The 13,607-nt window shown below is 43.6% G+C and overlaps 1 protein-coding gene across 3 annotated transcripts in view; it reads left to right on the forward strand.

Annotated features, from left to right (window-relative positions):
• The window catches only part of LOC117348660 (mucosa-associated lymphoid tissue lymphoma translocation protein 1-like), a 103,495-nt gene that overhangs the window by 1,580 nt on the left and 88,308 nt on the right, over positions 1 to 13,607 (forward strand). For 2 of the 3 annotated variants that reach the window (XM_033921016.1, XM_033921014.1), the window contains exon 2: positions 6,625 to 6,908. The exons of the other annotated variant lie outside the window; for it this stretch is intronic. The gene's annotated coding sequence lies outside the window, so the exon portion shown is untranslated. The remainder of the gene's footprint in view (positions 1 to 6,624; positions 6,909 to 13,607) is intronic. 3 annotated transcript variants of the gene reach the window in all.

Here is a 13,607-nt window from a genome sequence, read left to right on the forward strand (position 1 = left end):
ATGTTACTATAAAGGGAACCATCCTGCCCTGGCAGGGGCTAGTCTGGGTTACAAGTACCCGGCAGGTGGGAGGGAACCCAGGAGGCAAAAGGGGCCCTAGGTGATCACCTTTTTTTTTGGGGGGGGGGATCAAACAGACCGATATTTGCCCACATTCCCATGCTCCTGTGCCCTTAGCTGTATGATGCTCTTTGGGTTCAAAAGTTGATGGGAGATAGTGTTGATCCTGGTGGTTGTGGCCCAGAAGAACCGTGTTTGTTTCCTTCTGCTTGGCTTTCTTCTCTCTGTTAAGAGTAGTTTGTTTCTGTTCTCAAAATGCTTTTGCAAAACTTGTATGGTCAACTTGTGCTGTAATTAAGGGAAATCCAGTGCAAATCGTAACCTGTTAGCTGTATATTATATATGTGTAACCTGTTCTGAGCTCTTTGAGGAAAACAAATGAAATAATTAAATAGATTGCAGTATGTCAGGTCTGTGAATAAAGAATTAACCCCATTCTATTTCATGGACTAGGGGTGGAAACTGCTTTGTCAACTTTCCTTCCCCCTCCTCCCCCCCCAAATAAAAGTGTTTAGTTGCCCCGTGCCAGCAGGGGCCTTGTGATCATCTACTAGTTCAAATAACAGTTATTTTCCCCAAGAAAACATCTTAAGGAATCTCGAGCAGGTTATAGTCGACCACTTTTTTGCCTATAGTGCAAAATACCTCAGGATAACTATATAAATGTAACCCAGTGAGAAGATACCAAAAGTGGGGTACCAGCTAACAGAGATAAAGGGCTCCTTTTACTAAGATGCGCTAAAGAACTTAGCGCATGCACGAAATTACCGCGCGCTAAACCTGGGCTACGCTTCTAGAACTAACGCCAGCTCAATGACGGTGTTAAGGTCTAGCGCGGGGGGCAATTCAGGGCGTGCTATTCCGCGCGTTAAAGCCCTAACGCACCTTTTGTAAAAGGAACCCAAAGGCTATAAACGTTTGCAGGGATACATTTGGGCAACTTTCATTTTTTTAAGTTTTTTCTATTATCGGGGCAGTTGCAAAGCATGGTCTATAACTCCCTATGGATTACCTAGATATGATGTTCTAAGTTTGCTATTTTTCAAGTGCATTTTTCTGAAAAACATGCGTTTTTATTAATAAACATTTCACATTTTTAAAAAAAATGTAATTAGTCCATACGGATTCTGCAGTTGATATCCTTCTATCTTGTGGTATAAATAAGTCACATACCCTCATTTTGGTATCCCTTCACTCACCAGGTCATAAACTATTTAAGAATTTTGAACGGTTGCTGTATATATAGAAGTTTTCAAAGACTGCAACACTTTTGGAAGGTTTCAGACACTGAATATAATTGTGCCATTATTACAAATCACTGGAAGTTATTTCTTTAGACACCGTTCCCCCCTTTTACAAAACCATAGCGTTGATTTTTGGCGCCGGCTACGACGGTAACAGCTCCGAAGCTCCTAGAATTCCTATGTGTCAGAGCTGTTACCGCTCACGCTACATTTTGTAAAAAGGGGGGGGGGGGGTGCAGACAATATGTGACAGTTCAGTGAGCACAGACAACAGTGTTTCACTTCATTATATAACGATTTTAATGTTTTGATGAGTAGGGGAGTTCAGTTAATTACATTGCATTAGTGATTTTTATTCTGCCATTACCTTGTGGTTCAAGGCGGATTACAGAAGAGGATTTCTGGACATGTCCAGAGGTGTTACAGAGGATTGAAATGTTTCATACAGTGTTAGTTAGTCTTCATGTTTGTAAAAATAAAAGGAGCCATATTAAAAAAAGAAAAAGGAAGTTGTCTTCAAAAACAAGTGTTTTTACATTGCTGCTCCATTCCAAGATTAACATCAAGTCTTCCGGCCCATCTGTTAGGGCAGTGTTCTCAAATCCTCGGTCCCACCAGGTACTATTTTCAGGCCCTCGGTATGTTTATCATAATCACAAAAGTAAAATAAAAGAGTTTCTCGATCGTATGTCTCTTTAGCTATAAATGACAATATTATTATTAAGACTTAGCCAAAAGGAAAGATTTAGAAACTATAAAGAGTTTTAATTAGTTTCAGTTTCATGCACACCTTTCTCTATTTTTACCTTCTTGTTTTTTGGGTGGGTTTTTTTTTTTATATAAACAGAGTAGGGCAAAAAAAAAGAAAAAAAAAGAAAGGCGATCAATGAATAAGACCAAATGAGGCTGCTTTAGAACCAGAGAAGATGAAAGCCGATATTTTGAGAAGTTTGGTTGTTATTTATTTGGTTGTTAATATAAGTTGAAAAGGAAAATCTCCCAGAGTAACAGGGTAGATGGAACATACTCGAATTTAAAGTAGAATAACTACAAGTGATTTAAGACTAGGCTTAGCTGTTTGAAATTACTCTGGAGATGTGTTAATAACTGAGCTAATACCCAAAGGAGTTCTTGGATTATTTCTAGAAACAGTAACAGAAGAAATAGTGGAAAGTGCCTGTTATAAGCATTTCTCGGCCTTCCCCTTCCTGGCCTCCTGTTCCAGCCGCTCGCTAATATTTAACTTTCAGAACCAACAGAGCGGTGGGGTCACAGACTCCCACTTCTTTTCCTCCTCCATTCACTTTCCCATGTCTACAAATGCAATAGAAAATAAAACATGAAAACACTGTACACTGAAAGCATGTACGTTGACCTGGTAGCTCAGACAGCGTTTTGCACTTTCATACAAGTTTTAAGTTTCAAGTTTTATTAATTCTTGATGAATCGCCTATTTAATTTCCTAAGCGATGTACAATACAATTTTTAAAAAGTAACAAGTAATAGAATAATAAATAAATAACAAACTACAAAAATGACAATACACGAATAGGGAGGAAAGAAGGGAGAAGTTACAATTTCTTTTCAAAAGTTAAGGAACATATAAAGGAAAATAACATAAGGGAAATAGGACTTTAAAATAGCAGGTTAAAAGGAAGTTTTGGTTAAATAAATCATAGATTAAAAGCATCTTTGAAGAGATAAGTTTTTAGGGATTTTTTAAAAGAGGCAAGATCTTTATCATTTCTAATATATTGAGGAATGGAGTTCCATAAAAGAGGTGCTGTGACCGAGAACATATCCTGTCTTCTGGTCCCGATTATTTTCAAAGATGGAACTGTTAATAAATTATTGGAGGATGATCGAAGAGTTCTAGCTGCAGTGTATGGAATAAGAGACCTGGTCCATTTCCCGGCAAAACAGAGCCTTAGGGGGTAAGAAGCAGTTCTGGCCAGCTGTGGCATGATGGCTGACTAGATTTTTGTTGGACCCCAGTCTGTCCCTGATTGAGCTAGAAAAACTAGGAAAAGAACAGTCAAGAAGGCAATTCATCCCTCCCCTAATTCTGCCCCTACCCTATGAAGTCATTGGATAAAAGTGAAAGGGGCTAGACTCAGAAGTAATGCAAATAAATATTTCTTTATGGAAATGGTGCTGGATGTGTGGAACAACCTCCTGGTGAAGGTGGTGGAGACAGAGATTGTATCTGAATTCAAGAAAGTTTAGAACACGTATAAGAGGATCTTTGAGAGAGAATGATTGGAAGAGCTTAGCTGGTGTAGATGAGCAGACTGTGTGGTATTTATCTGCCATTACCTTCTCTCTCTCTCTCTCTTTTTTTTCTTTTTTTTTTTTTTACCTCGTATCATCCAGCAACTAAGATTCCAACTAGAGAATGACATGGGGACAAATTTTTTCCCATCCCTGCAGGAACTCATTTTCCTATCCCGTCCCGGCAAGTTCTTTTCCTGTCACTGCCCTTGCCCCATTCCTGCAAGCTCTGTCCACATCTGCACAAGCCTCAAACACTTTAAAATCATACGTAGCAACATTCTAGAGCTCAGATTGTGATGTCATAATGCCTCATTCCACCAATGCCTAAGCTCTGTCCTCATCTGCACAAGTCTCGAATACTTTAAAATCATAGCAACATTCTAGAGCTCAGATTGTGATGTCATAATGCCTCATTCCACCAGTGCCTAAGCTCCGTCTTCATCTGCAGAAGCCTCAAACACTTTAACATCATAAGTAGCAACGTTCTAGAGCTCAGATTGTGATGTCATAATGCCTCATTCCACCAATGCCTAAGTTCCATCCTCATCTGCACAAGCCTCCAACACTTTAAAATCATAAGAAGCAACATTCTAGAGCTCAGATTGTGATGTCATAATGCCTCATTCCACCAATGCCTAAGTTCCATCCTCATCTGCAGAAGCTTCAAATACTTTAAAATCATAAGTGTTCAAGGCTTGTGTGGATTAGGTAGAGCTTACAGGAATGGGGCAGGGACAGGCAGTGGCGTAGTGTGGGTGAGAGGCATCCGGGGATGTGGCGCCCCTCTTCCTCTCTCTTCCCCCTCCTACCCCGCTGCAAACGCATGCCCCTTCCCCATACCTTTTTATCTTTGGCACAAGCTGCCAAGAAGTTGCTGCTCGCATCGGCATCGGTGCGCTCTTTCTGACATCACTTCCTAGGTGCGGGTCCCGGAAGTGATGGCAGAGAGAGTGCCGAAGCCGGCACGAGCAGCAACTTTGCGGTTGCTCGCGCCAAAGTTAAAATGGTACGGGGAAAGGGAAGGAGGCACACGTGGTGAGGGGAGGAGTGGGAAGGGGGGGCAGAGAGCAGGACAGGTGCCAGCGCCCCGAGGAAAACTGTGCCCGGGGGGCAGACCACCTCCTTACTACACCACTGGGGACATGGAGAGCAACAGCGACAAAACTCGCGGGGATGGGACAGGGAGATTGGATTCCTGTGGGGACGGTGAAAAATTTGTCCCCGTGTCATTCTCTAATTCCAACCTTTGAAGGCTCCCCCATGCATTCAGCTAATCCTACCTTGATACACTCATTCACAATGACCCCCTACCAACCTCTAATGTCTCCCCAACCCCCCCCCCCCCCACATACACAAAAGAGATGATAGAGGAGCTCCAACCCTAATATTTAGACACTTCAGGTGCTTATGAGGTTAATGTCAAAGAAAAAGAATATGGTTGCCTGTAGAAGGATTTATGGTTCACTTAACAGTATTATAAACACAGTACATCTCTGTTAAGTGGTCTAGGGAAAACCATAACCTCTTATTCAAGTTCAAATATCAAGGTCTTATACGACACAAAACCCAGGCTAATGAGAAATATCTTTATTATGAAAATAGAAAAATATAATTCACAAGCCAGCTGCAGAATCTAAATATTGTTCAAAATATCTAATTACACAAATGAAACTCAGTACAAGAATATCACAATCTAATGGTTAGACAATTAAGTAAAACTTCTTGTTAAACACACACTATTCCTTATAATAATAATCCCTAATTAGCAAATGATTATATTATCACCCAGGTAACTTTCCAACCCTTTACCTTTATCACAATTGATTCCTATCTAATTCCCAAGCTAATAAAAGTAATTTCCGTATGCTCACCCTTAATTAGCCTCTCCGGCCCAATTAGGTGGAAAAATTCATGCTGGAAAGTTTCTTGTGCTCAGCAGAAAGATATCTTGAGAATGGTTCAGGCTTGGTGATATCATAGAGGCCTAACCTTCAGGTGTGAATACGGAAATATCCCTACATGCCTTTAGTTTAATGTGCTTATTTTTCCCACCTTTCAAGTCAAAATATCAACATCTTGTCTGCTTTGAAACAGAGCAAGCATTCTAGGCAACAAAAGAGCCATTGCATGGAAATTCCCTTCATTGCATGAGTAAACAGTGGATTATTCCTGAAAGCTGAGAGTATAAAAAGTAGGCCGTGAAAAATCCAGGTTGCCATTATACAAGCTCGAAATGATTTGCTCTTTGCCACTTTTCAATAAGAATAAATAAATTAAAAAAAAAAAGAAAAGAAATTAGGCTGTGTACCCGACCTTGCAGAAACAGAGCAAGGCTCTGGAAACTTCTACTACCACTATTTATCATTTCTATAGCGCTGAAAGGTGTACGCAACGCTGTGCATTTCACATTCTGTAGACGGTCACGGCTCAGAAGAGCTTACAATCTAATTTGGATAGACCGACAGGACATCTCGGGGTTGAGGAGTTTCTGATAGAAGGAATGATACAGTGGGTATAGGTATCTGACACTGAGTGAGAGTTAAGAGTTGACAGCAGCATAAAAAAAAGTGGGCTTTTAGCTTGGATTTGAACACTGCTAGAGACGGGAGCATGACGTATTGATTCTAGCAGCCTGTTCCAGGCGTACGGCAAGAAAGACCTTCTTTCTGGATGTCTTGTGAGGTATTCTACCTACTGTGTGCCCAAGACTAAAGGGGGGGCATGTAGGAGGCCGGTTCTGGGCGAGCTTTGGGCGGGCTCAGCCTTGGACATCTTGCAGTGATACGTTTCCCAAGACATTCTGGTTGAAATTTAGATGGAAAAGTTAAGAGAGGCTGGTTGAGTAGTCAAGAAAGTAAAGATGCAAATGGAAGAAAAAATAGCTGACACGGTAAAATGGGGACGACAACATTTTTTAGGCATATTAGTGATAGGAAGAAGTGAAAAAGTGACATTGTGAGACTCAAAGGTGAAAGGGAGAAATATGTAGAAGCTGATAAAGAAAAGACTAAATTGCTTAACAAATATTTCTGTTCTGTGTTCACAGCTGAAGCGCTGGAAGCGGGACCGCAGAAGACAAACACAAATAGGGATGGAGGATTTTCAGAGGAGCTAGCTAAACTAAAGGTGGACAAAGCAATGGGGCCAGATGGTGTACATCCGAGGGTACTGAAGGAATATAGGGACGTTCTGCTGGCTGACCTATTCAATGCTTCTCTAGAGTAAGGAGTGGTTCCGGAGGACTGGAGAAGGGTGGATGTGGTTCCTCTCCAAAAAAGTGGACGTAAGAAAGAAGTAAGGAACTACAGGCCAGTAAGTCTGCCTTCTGTGGTAAGTAAGTTAATGGAAACCCTTTAAAAACAGAGAACAGTGATGTTTCTAGAATCCAGTGGATTACAAGACCCAAGGCAACATGGATTCACTAGAGGCAGGTCTTGTCAAACAAATCTGATCAATTTCTTTGACTGGTTGACCAGAGAATTGGATAGAGGGCGTGCACTAGATATGGTATATTTAAATTTTAGCAAAGCCTTTGACAGTGTTCCACACTGGCGTCTAATAAATAAACGGAGTGCCCTCAGGATGGGACCCAAAGTGACGGACTGGGTCAGGAGAAAACAAAAAAAAACCTCTGTGGAGTGACGATGTTCCTAAATGGACTTTATATGAAAGTGTCAAAGTTCCAAAGGTACACTGAAATCATCCACATAAAAATGAATCATCCACGTAAAAGCCTTAAAGAACCTAGTCCGCTAGGGATACAGGACCCAACATGGTCCGTGTTTCGACAAAAAGTCTTCTTCAGGGGTCCCTGGGGGTCCTATAAAGGTGAATACGTGGGAAACAATTGTGTGGTGAGCCGGAAGTGACTTTTTGTCGAAACGCGGACCGTGTTGGGTCCTGTATCCCTAGCGGACTAGGTCCTTTAAGGCTCTTATGTGGATGATTTATTTTTATGTGGATGGAATTATTTTATGTGGATGATTTCAGTGTACCTTTGGAACTTTGACACTTTCAAATAAAGTCCATTTAGGAACATCGTCACTCCACAGAGTTTTTTTTTTTGTTTTCTCTGGATTTTCTTCTTTGTGGATATTTTGGGGTCAATTCCTTTTGTTTTTTGGACTGGGTCAGGAACCAGTTGAGTGGAAGGAGACAGAGAATAGTGATTAATGGAGATCTCTCTGAGGAGAGGGATGTTTCCAGTGCTATGCCTCAAGGTTTGGTTCTTGGGCCTATTCTTTTTAACATTTTTGTAAGCGAAATTGCTGAAGGGCTGTTTGGTAAGATTTGCCTCTTTGTGGATGATGCCAAAATTTGTAATAGAGTATGTGAATGTGAATAACATAAAGAAGCAGGAAGAATAGTCTGAAGTTTGACAGCTAAGATTTAATGCTAAGAAATGCAAGGTCATGCATTTGGGCAGCAAATACTCGAGGGATCTTCACAGTTTAGGTGGAAAAGAACTTTTATGCACAGAAGAGGAGCGGGACTTGGGTGTGAGAGTATTTGATGATCTAAAGGTGGCCAAACCGGTTGAAAAGGCAAAGGTGAAAGCTAGAAGGATGCTATGGTGCCTAGAGAGAGAGGGGTGACGGGACTAAATCGCGCGAGACAACGGTGCGCCGACAACTGAGCGCAAGGTTGATGGCGTGCCAAAGAAAAGCACTATTTTAAAGGGGGTGTGGGGGGGAAAACCCCACTTTACTTAACAGACATTGTGCTGCCGTTGTGGGGGGTTTGGGGGGTTGTAACCCCCCACATTATACTTAAAACTGAACTTTTTCCCTAAAAAACAGGCAAAAAGTTTGGTTTCAAGTATAATGAGGGGGGTTACAACCCCCCAAACCCCCCACAACGCCAGCGCGATGTCTGTTAAGTAAAATAGGGGGGTTCCCCACCAACACCCCCTGTCGGAATCCTTTAAAATAGTGCTTTTCTTCGGTGCGCCGTCAACCTTGCGCTCAGTTGTCTGCGCTCAGTTGTCTTGTGCAATTTTGTCTATGAACCAGAGAGAGGTATGGCCAGTAGGAAAAAGGAGGTATTGATGCCCTCATATAAGACTCTTGTGAGACCTCATTTAGACTATTGTGTACAGTTCTGGAGACTGTACCCCACAGCATCAGAAATGTTTCCCCCTTCCCCCAAACCCTCAGTAACATCAAAAACATTTTCCTCTTTTCCCCAACCTCCCCCCCCTCTTAGCAACAAAAACAATCTCTCTGCATCTCTTGACAAAGGCACAGTAACATCTCCTCAAATCCTACTACTGCCACCACTCCCCAGCAAATGCCTAGTAACTTCTCTCCACTACAACCCATTGCTCCCTGAAAAAGAAAGCCCTCCCCAATGATGATCCCCACCCTGACCCTACCCCTGGTGTATAGTGGGGAAGTAGGCGTGCTCCTCACTCACTCCTGCCCTTTCTACTGCCAGGTTCAAAATGGTGCTAGTTGACTCCTAGTGATAGTTTCTTGGCACTGCTACTAGGCAGTGCTAAATATGAGTATACTGTGTCACCTTTGTTGGCAGCTTGAACCCTAGTGATAGTACCATAAGACTACAGCTAGGGGGTCAATTGATGCCACTGTTCCCTCTAAGCTAAGCTAGAGTCCTCCACCTACATTCCTGACAGTAGGGGGTGCCATTTCACTATCAGGGAGGTACAGGGGGAGAGGGTTGGGGATATTACTATGAGTTTGTCAGTGGATGAGGGGTTTGGCAAATGCTACTGTGTCTTTATGGTGGGGTCCGGGATATGAGGAGATGTTTCTGATGCTGAGTGCGGGGAAGGGTTATGCTATCTAGTGCATTCCAGAGAGGGACAAAGGGTTTTGATGCTATTAGGTGGCTTCAGGGGAGTGGAAAATGTTTTTGATGTTTTCTTGAAATCAGATACAGTCCTTGTCTCCAGCACCTCCACTGGGAGACTGTTCCACATTGGATGGAATCCAGCAGCCATTAATTTGCCAGCATTAACCTGGTTAGTTTCTGGGGTTTTAACATGTTAATTCTAACCTACGGGTAGTTATGCACTAGCTGTGACATCCTGTATCTTTTCCTTGCTTGCTTATCATCTTTGCTGAAAAATATCAACCACATGAACTTGCATGCACTCAGCTCTGTTGGATGTTTTGGGAGTTGGAGCCTGCTGATTCCAGCCTGACTACCTCGTGACCTGAGGTGTTAGATTGTGATTTCTGTACCATTTGTCTCTTGTTTATCACCTCTGGAGGAAGTGAAGATTGGGTGGTTAGTAATATCCCATCCTCTTGATACCATTTTTTTAGAAGAGAGACCATACTGGCCCTTCTCCAGTCCTGTGGGACCTCTCCCATACTACTATTTAACATTTCTATAGCGCTGAAAGGCGTACGCAATGCTGAACATTTGACATGTAATACATGGTCCTTGCTCTGAAGAGCTTACAATCTAATTTGGACAGACAGGACATGTAGAGGAGTTCCTTGCAGAGAGAATGACAGGGAAGACCTAGGTAATTTTACGGTGAGTGGGAGTTAGAAGTTGCAGTTCTGCAAAGAGTAGATTAATTTGCGCACATAAGAATGTAAGAATAGCCTTATTGGGTCAGACCAATAGTCCATCAATCCCAGTAGCCCGTTTTCACGGTGGTCAATCCAGGTCACTAGTACCTGGCCAAAACCCAAGGTGTAGCAATATTCCATGCTACCAATCCAGGGCAAGCAGTGGCTTCCCCCGTGTCTTTCTCAATAACAGACTATGGACTTTTCCTCCAAGAAATTGTCCAAACCTTTCTTAAAACCAGCCAAGCTATCCACTCTTACCAGAACCTCTGGCAATGCGTTCCAGAGCTTAACTATTCTTGGAATGAAAAAAAGCATTTCCTCCTATTGGTTTTAAAAGTATCTCCATGTAACTTCATCGAGTGCCCCCCTAGTTTCTGTAATTTTTGACAGAGTGAAAAATCGATCCACTTGTACCCGTTCTACTCAGGGTTACGTAGACTTCAACACCTTTGTACATTTTTGTACATGAACTGCTCAAGTAACTATGGCAAATTATAACCTGTTAACTGTATATTATGTATGTCAACCTGTAACCCATTCTGAGCTCTTTGGGGAGAATGGAATAGAAACAAGTTAAATAAATAAATAAATAGAATCAGGGACTACAAATACATCACCACTTTGGAATGCAAGTTCAAAACAAGGTTGGACCAAAAAAGCGTTGCCTGGTACTGGGTAACTGGCAGGCTCTGAGTCAGCAGGCCGAGCACTGACTTCCCATTTCAGGGCAAGAAGGGAGTGCCCTTAGCTCATGACTAGATGTTACCTATGATCGTATGCTAAAAGAGGCCCAGAAGTGCGCTGACGTTTTGGCCTAGTCATTCAGAACAAATTTGTAAACTGATCGTGAGTAGGCATGTTGTGACCCAAAAGTTTGTGAATTATTCTGCTAGCAGAAGGCTTCCGTGTGTGCTCTGATTGCTACGCTTTGTGAAACATCCTTTCTTAAAATGACACAAGGGAGAGATGTGGTCTTGTGGTTGGTGACGGAAGCAGAGAGCAATGCATTCTGCCACAGACTGTGATCTCGCTCAAGGTAACGGGCTTCTCTCAGTTTTCCTACATTTCTTTCTTTTCTTTTACTAATTGATTTTGATTTCTACTCCTGCTTTGACGTTTTATATTAAAAGTGATATATAAGGCCCAATAAACCATGAACTATTTAACTATAGCACTGTTGACTCTTTTGAAGAAGGGACCTCCATGTTATACAGTAGCATCTTTAAAAGAATTCTTTTTAGGGTCTAATGAAGGACATCACAATCTGAAATCATCCATTCTATTAATGTACATACTCGAATATAAACCGGGGGGGGGGGGGGGGGGGTTGTGGTAATATTCAAGTGCAATACCTTGCCCTGCCAGGCTCTGCACCCTGTTCCCCCTCCCTCGCTGCTCTGCCAGGCTCTGCATTCCACCCCTACACTCACTCCTTCCCCTGCCCTGCCAGTCTCTGCACCCAGCCCCCCTCCCTCCCTGCCAAGTTCTGTACTTGCAGGCGTCCACCGGGCCTGCCATGAGACCTGGTGGTCCAGGGGTGGCCGGGACAGGAGGGATCCCTCCCACTTTCTGTCCCAGCCGATTCTAAGACTTTTTACCTCCCTCCCTCATCCCCTGCATTCCTTTAGTATCCCTGGTGGTCCAGCTGTGAACCATGGCAGGAGCGACCTTCCTTCGCTCTTGCCTGTGAAGGAAAGTTGCTCTTGTCCATGCAGATCCGCTAGCTGATTGGCTGCACAGCAGCCACTCTGCTAGTGGCTCTGCACGGGCAAGAGCGAAGGAAGATCATTCCTATTTTGGTTCGCTGCTGACCCACCAGGGATACTAAAGATACACGGGGGAGACACAAATTCTTAGAATCAGCAGGGACAGGAGATGGGAGGGAACCCTCCTGTCACGGCCACTGCTAGACCACCAGCTCTCACGGCAGGCCTGGAAGAGGCCTACAACATGTTCGGGAGGGGGTAGGACCCGAATATAAACCGAGACCTCCAATTTTAGACCATTTTTTTGGCCCCAAAATCATGGTATATATTTTAGTATACAGAGTAACTCCAGTTGCACAGTTCTTAGTACAGTGCTCTCCCGAGATTCGCGGGGGTTCCATTCCAGGAACCTCCGCGAATCTTGAAAAACTGCGAATACAGTTTTTCATGGGGGAGCCTGAAGAGGGTAGCGCTGCGAGTGCAGGAAATTACTCGCGGTTCGCTCCGACCGCCTCTTCCTGCATGAAGTCAGGCCTTATCCAATCAGGAGCTATGTGTCAAAGCAGCTCCTGATTGGATAAGGCCTGACTTCGTACAGGAAGAGACGGTTGGAGCGAACCGCGAGCGATTTCCTACACTCGCAGCGCTCCGGCTGCTCTCTCCTGCCTCTCCCGCTGCCCTCTCCTTGTCGGCGGTTTGCGGTCCAAAAATACTGCGAATGACCAGGACCATGAACCGCCGACCGCAAACAACCAGATGGAGTACAGTATTTGAAGGGCATGGGGTCACTGTTCCCTCTTGAGTGAGTGTCCTCCAACTGCATTGCTGTCAGTAGGGGGTAGTGTTTCAACATTGCATTTTTCTATGGACAGACAAGTTCCCTGCAGAGCTTGCCTGCCCTTCTCTATTGAAAATGAGATAGTGAAACAGCACCACCCACTATCAGGACTGTAGGTGGAGGACTCCCGCTCAGTTTAGAGGGAACATTGCATGGGACTCCACAGGTTACTTAGGCCTTGGCCTAGTATGCACAACCTGTGCTCAATACTGGGCCAAGGCCTAAATGATTTGTGGGGGTCCCATGCACTGTTCCCTCTAAACTGAGCGAGAGTCCTCCACCTACAGTTCTGATAGTGGATGGTGCTATTTCACTATCGCGTTTTCAATAGAGAGGGACAGGCAGGCTCTGCAGGGAACCTGTCTGTCCATAGTGATTGAAAATGCAGTATTGAAACACTACCCCCTACAGGCAGCAGTGCAGTTGGAGGACACCCGCTCAGCTTAGAGGGAACAGTGACCCCAAGCCCTTCAAATACTGTACTCCATCTGAACTTTTATTCCAGCAGGTAGAATTACACTGTTCTCATCGACACCTAGGCAAAAATGATATTTTTGTCTTGTTTCCTCCCTCTTCACTTAAAATCTTTAAACAAATAACACATATCCTTTTCCCAGCTGCAATTGGATATTGTTGTAGCCCAGAAGCGTTATCTGGGTTATTGTTTGCCAGACCAATATTCCCCTCTTTATTACATTTTGGACTCAGTTCCTGGGCAAAGCCTGGAAGCTATAATCTCACCACTTAATCATTCACTTTCTAAACTAGTGGAAAAGCCCATCATAAAAACGAGGGTAAAAATAGATGGTGGACTCCTATGTCAATCTAGGGAGCAGGATGCTCACTCCCACCCTCCCTTCAGTGCTGGCAGTCGGAGTCCAGGCTCCTTGCCAGATGCGCTTTCATTTGTGCCACTGCTCTGTCCCCTGGGCACTGC

Source organism: Geotrypetes seraphini, chromosome 14, assembly GCF_902459505.1.
Source record: "Geotrypetes seraphini chromosome 14, aGeoSer1.1, whole genome shotgun sequence".
In the NCBI taxonomy this organism is placed as follows: Eukaryota; Metazoa; Chordata; class Amphibia; order Gymnophiona; family Dermophiidae; genus Geotrypetes; species Geotrypetes seraphini.